General features: G+C 25.7%; 1 pseudogene; it reads right to left on the reverse strand.

Moving 5' to 3' along the window:
- Positions 1-1,320: 1,320 nt before the first annotated feature.
- Positions 1,321-4,713, reverse strand: LOC110876220 (annotated as a pseudogene).
- Between the last annotated feature and the right edge of the window lie 547 nt (positions 4,714-5,260).

Genomic DNA, 5,260 nt, shown 5'->3' on the forward strand with positions numbered 1-5,260 from the left:
ACTTCATTCCCACACCAACGTCCTTCAAAGTGTTGTCACTGGAAGTTGAACTTGGGACCTCAAGGAGAAAAACAAATGACTAACCACTAAAGCAACTTGTCCGAACTAAAAAAAAAAGAAGTTTTTATTTAATTTTTTGTTATTGTTATCTATTATATAATAACATATATCACACCTGTGGTAGGATCATATACAAACTTTATTTTGTTATTGTTATGTAAGGAAAATTCATAACATGCCACGTGTCGTCCCTCTAATTTATGTATAAAGGACATTTTTGTATTTTATTTTTAAGTTGGTTTTTAAAAATTCCTAAAATTATGAAAGCAGTTTCAAATTCATGTGCTGATTATACAAATTCATGTGTTGTTTGTATATGTGATGGTTATGATTATATATGTATGTGCTAGTTATACAAATTCATGTGTTGCTTATATAAAACTATGTGATGGTTATAATTGTTTACGTATGTGTTGGTTATAATTAAATAGGTATGTGTTGATTATAGAAATTCATGTGTTACTTACATATGTGTTGGTTATACTTATTAGCACAATTATAAAACACTATTTTGCAACTTTTTTTTAAAAAAATGTCTATTTAAAAAAAATATAGTAATATTATACTCTTATTAAAAATAAAAAATGCTTTATTTTATGGTATTGTGTTTTTAATAAAATACTAAAGTATATAAAAATTATTTTAGTTTTAAAACCGGATGGAATTTATAGTTAACAGAGTATATAAAAGTTATTTTAGTTTTAAAACCGGATGGAACTAATAGTTAACGGAAAATGATAAAATGACTAAAACACCTTTAAATCTAATTAAATATTATAGTCATTGTTGTTAATGATGTGTAATCAATCTTAGCACTTAATTCAATTAATCAATCTTCAAGGTTTGTTCTTACTGTTTTTAAATAAGACAAGGTTTGTATGGAATATTAACTCTATAACACCTTAGTTAGATAATAACTATTAATCTCTAGCCGTGGGTGTTACAGAAAATGTCTATAAAAGATTTAAAAAACCGAATGATAAAATTTCAAAAACCAACTTCTTTTAATTTAATTGGAGAGTTTTTTTTTTTTTTTTTTTTTTTCACTCTTGTTAAAAAAACATACTTTTAAATAGAATTGGGTTTTATCCAATAAAATTAGGAGTAAGAAAAGTGTTTTTTTAACACCCATTTTAATTAATTCTTTTTAAATCATCAATTTTGATAAATAAATTTTCCACCAAAACACTTTTGAAAAAAAAAAAAAAAAAAACCCTCTATGAATAGATTATAAGCTATAAAGGCTCCAAAATGCCACTAAAACTATTAACGGTTCTTTTCAATAACATTATATATATATATGGAACCCATTAAGTGGGAGTTAACTTTGAAATCCATCTTGACCGTCGGATCATGCTGAGATTAAATCTCAGCCCTTTAAACTCCCAAAAATAACCACTCTAATGGAGGTTATTTGCAGTTTTCTGCAGGTGGTTTTGTTCCAGAAATTTAGGCCCATGATCTCCACTCCTCTTGCAAGTTTCCTCCAGAAATTTAGGCCCATGATCTTGTGCTATATAATGCACCTGCCTGTAACAAGTTCAAACATATTCGATCAAGCATTTCAGCAAAAAAAATGAAGCAAAGCATAACTGAACTCGAACTAGGCGACCAAAAGTGTTCTACCAATGAAAATCAATCTCCCTTACCATCTTTATCGGCCACTACAGCAAAGGTTAGTAAAACCATTTGTTTACGAACCTGCTACTGTCACTATACATACACTAAACTTTTGTATTGATTTTGTTGTTTTAGGAGATCACCGTCAAGAATTTGACTGATGCGGATCAGAATCCGTTCATAAAAAGTGGACCAGAATGTTATCAGGTTTTTATTTTTATTTGATACTCTTAATATAAACTTAGATATTTCTATCATCAACAATTTTGATTGATTTTTTATTTTAGGAAATGAAACTTACCATTCTGGATGATGAGCAGCAGAAAACGTTGTTTCATAATGGACCTGCATGTAATCAGGTTAATACCGTTAATATAAACTTATAACTCTTGATATGTTCATGATCATCAATTTTCATTGATTTCTTATTTCAGGAAATGGGACTTGCTAATTTGGATGATGAGCAGAAAACAATAAAAAAACATGGAGCAGCTTGTGATGAGGTATCTATTTCCAAACTATAAATTTCCAAATTTTTGTTGCTTTGATGGTTGTAAGATGTGTATTGAGTGTTTTTCAAAAAAAAAGTTGTTTTTTTTAAGTTTTAACCCAAAGGTTTTTATGTTTCTCATTTTAAACCTTTTGACATTTTTAGTTTTAACCTAAAGTTTTCCAACTTTTCAATTTAACCCCAAGACTTTCTTATTTTCCTATTATTACTATTATTATTTTATTATTATTATTATTAAAAAAATTTATTATTATTATTATTATTAAAAAAATTTATTATTATTATTATTATTATTATTATTATTATTATTATTTATCATTATTACTTTTAACTATTTTTTTTATTATTATTTATTATTACTATTTTTATTATTATTTTTTATTATTATTACAATTTAGAATGGTATTGAGGGTGGCATTCATTAATTTAGAATCGTATTGAGGGTGGCATTCGTTAAGGGTGGCATTCATTAAGTGTTTTAACAAAACAGTCATTACAATATACCTTTTATTATAATTATTATTCCTATTATTACTATTATTATTTTTATTATTTTATTATTTTATTATTATTATTATTATTAAAAAAAATTATTATTATTATTATCATTTATCATTATTATTTTTAACTATTTTTTTATTATTATTTATTATTACTATTTTTATTATTATTTTTTATTATTATTACTATTATTATTATTATTTTTTATTATTATTACAATTTATTATTATTATTATTATTATTATTATTATTATTTATTATTATTATTTATTATTTATTATTATTATTTATTATATATTATTATTATTATTATTATTATTTTGCCACCACTAATTCTTTTTTTTATTATTTATTATTATTATTTTTATTATTTTTTTATTGTTATTATTAAAAAAATTGTTATTATTATTATTATTATTATTATTTAACTATTATTTTTTATTATTATTTATTATTATTATTTTTATTATTATTATTATTATTAAAATTTATTATTATTATTAATATTTATTATATATTATTATTATTATTATTATTTTTATTATTTTGCCACGACTAATAAAATCCAATAGATCGATAGCGTATAATTGTCCTTCTATATTGACAGACCCAAAATATAAAAGCACCGGCCTTGCTGAATGTACAGACTCAAAAAGACTACCTGCTAAAATCGGGATCCACTGGCTTGAGTGGCAGTGGCAATAATTTAGGAGTAAGTGAATGGTTGGTCCTCCTCAAGTTGTGTAATATATTGGCAGCAAACCTGGAGGCATAGATGGCTGCACCAAGACATGGGGAGGTACCGGTGGCAGTGTGTGCTACTGCATCCTGGACTTCTGCCTCCCACGATGTCTACGCCAAGCAGCCTGTATAAAACAAGCTCCCCATGTCCTCCAATGTTGCGAGTAGTACCTGACAAGTTTAACATTCTCTTAGATTGTATATAAATATGATAAGTTAAGTAAAGAAAGATTACCGAAACGTATGCTGGAAGCGCTTGCTGTGTAGTCTCCTGAACTGGTAGGCTACAATCTTGAGGTCATTAGCTTTAAGTGAAAACGCTTCGACATCTGTAATCACTCTCACAGTTGTCGTTGAGAGGGGGAGAGTCGAAGACAGGTTTGGATCCAAAGCCCATGTGAGTAGCTCATCTCCACAAAAGTCACCTGCCTTGAGGTTACTAGAGTTAAAGAAGCCCCTTCTTCCACCATTTGTAGTCACAGTTAGCAAGTCTCCGCGCATTATAAACAGCATCTCATCTACCGGATCTCCCTCTCGCACTATGTAGCTATTCTCTGTGTAAAGACAAATTATTTGTGAGTAAAATACAAAAGTTCGGTTTTAAACACCTTAACTCATTTTTTACCCTACATATAACATTTTAAAAGTAAATATTGGAAATACTTTATTTTTAAAAGAAAATTGTTATTAATCAGGCTTGAATGTAAATTTTTTTTTTTAAGAAAACAACTCATAAATGTGGATGGTTTTTCAAAGTCACAAAATATGTGGAAGCTATTTTTCAGCAATTCAGTTTTTTTTTCACTCTTATGTTTATGATTATTCTTATTAGTTTTATATTATTATCATAAAACACTAACTATCATAATAATAATATTATTATTATTATTATTATTATTATTATTATTATTATTATTATTATTATTATTATTATTATTATTAGTATTATTATTATTATTATTATTTAATTATTATTATTATTATTATTATTTTTATTTTTATTATTAGTATTGTTATTTATTATTATTATTAAAATATTAAAATTTATTATTATTATTATTATTATTTATTATTTTATTACATTTTTTTATTATTATTAATATTTATTATTATTATTTATTATCATGCAATTAAGGAGTGACATCAACATTTATGAGGTACTCACCTGCGAGTAACTGCCCTTCAAAGGACCAAATTGTCCAAAAGATCTCGAGTCTTCATCTACAGCAAATCAGTTTTTTTTCAATTTTATGTTACCCAAAAAATGGCATGTTCTTCATCTACAAAGCATTCTTATTTGCTTATCAAGTTCAAAGCATTCTTAAATATAGTCAGCCACTTTTGAATTTAAATTTAATCTAACTGAAAAAAAAAAACTGATTTGCTGAAATATGGCCATTTTTTAGGTAACATAAAACTGAAATATAGCCAGCCACTTTTGAACAACATTACAAATAAAAGCTAATTTATATTAAGTGTACACAAAGCTAATTTATATTAAATTATCTAATATAGAGGTAAACTATTAAATCAAACTTTTATTACTAATAGTTTTAACATCAAATTAATAATATCAACATAACATGATAAATGGTTAAACCTTTGCAGTTTTCTGACCTGATGGGTTGCTCCACATTTTGTGCCCATGATCTCCTACTTTTTAGAGCCCATGATCTCCACTCCAGGTCTAATAGATTTAAATCTAGATAACTTTTTAGATGATCTTTTGTTATTCTTGATTGATTGAGTTTGACTTATTTATTTAGGCTAATTTTAATTATGATGATTTAACCTTTTTCCCCCAACTCATTTACTACAGGTGGATGA

This window comes from Helianthus annuus, chromosome 9 (genome assembly GCF_002127325.2).
Source record: "Helianthus annuus cultivar XRQ/B chromosome 9, HanXRQr2.0-SUNRISE, whole genome shotgun sequence".
Lineage (NCBI taxonomy): Eukaryota > Viridiplantae > Streptophyta > Magnoliopsida > Asterales > Asteraceae > Helianthus > Helianthus annuus.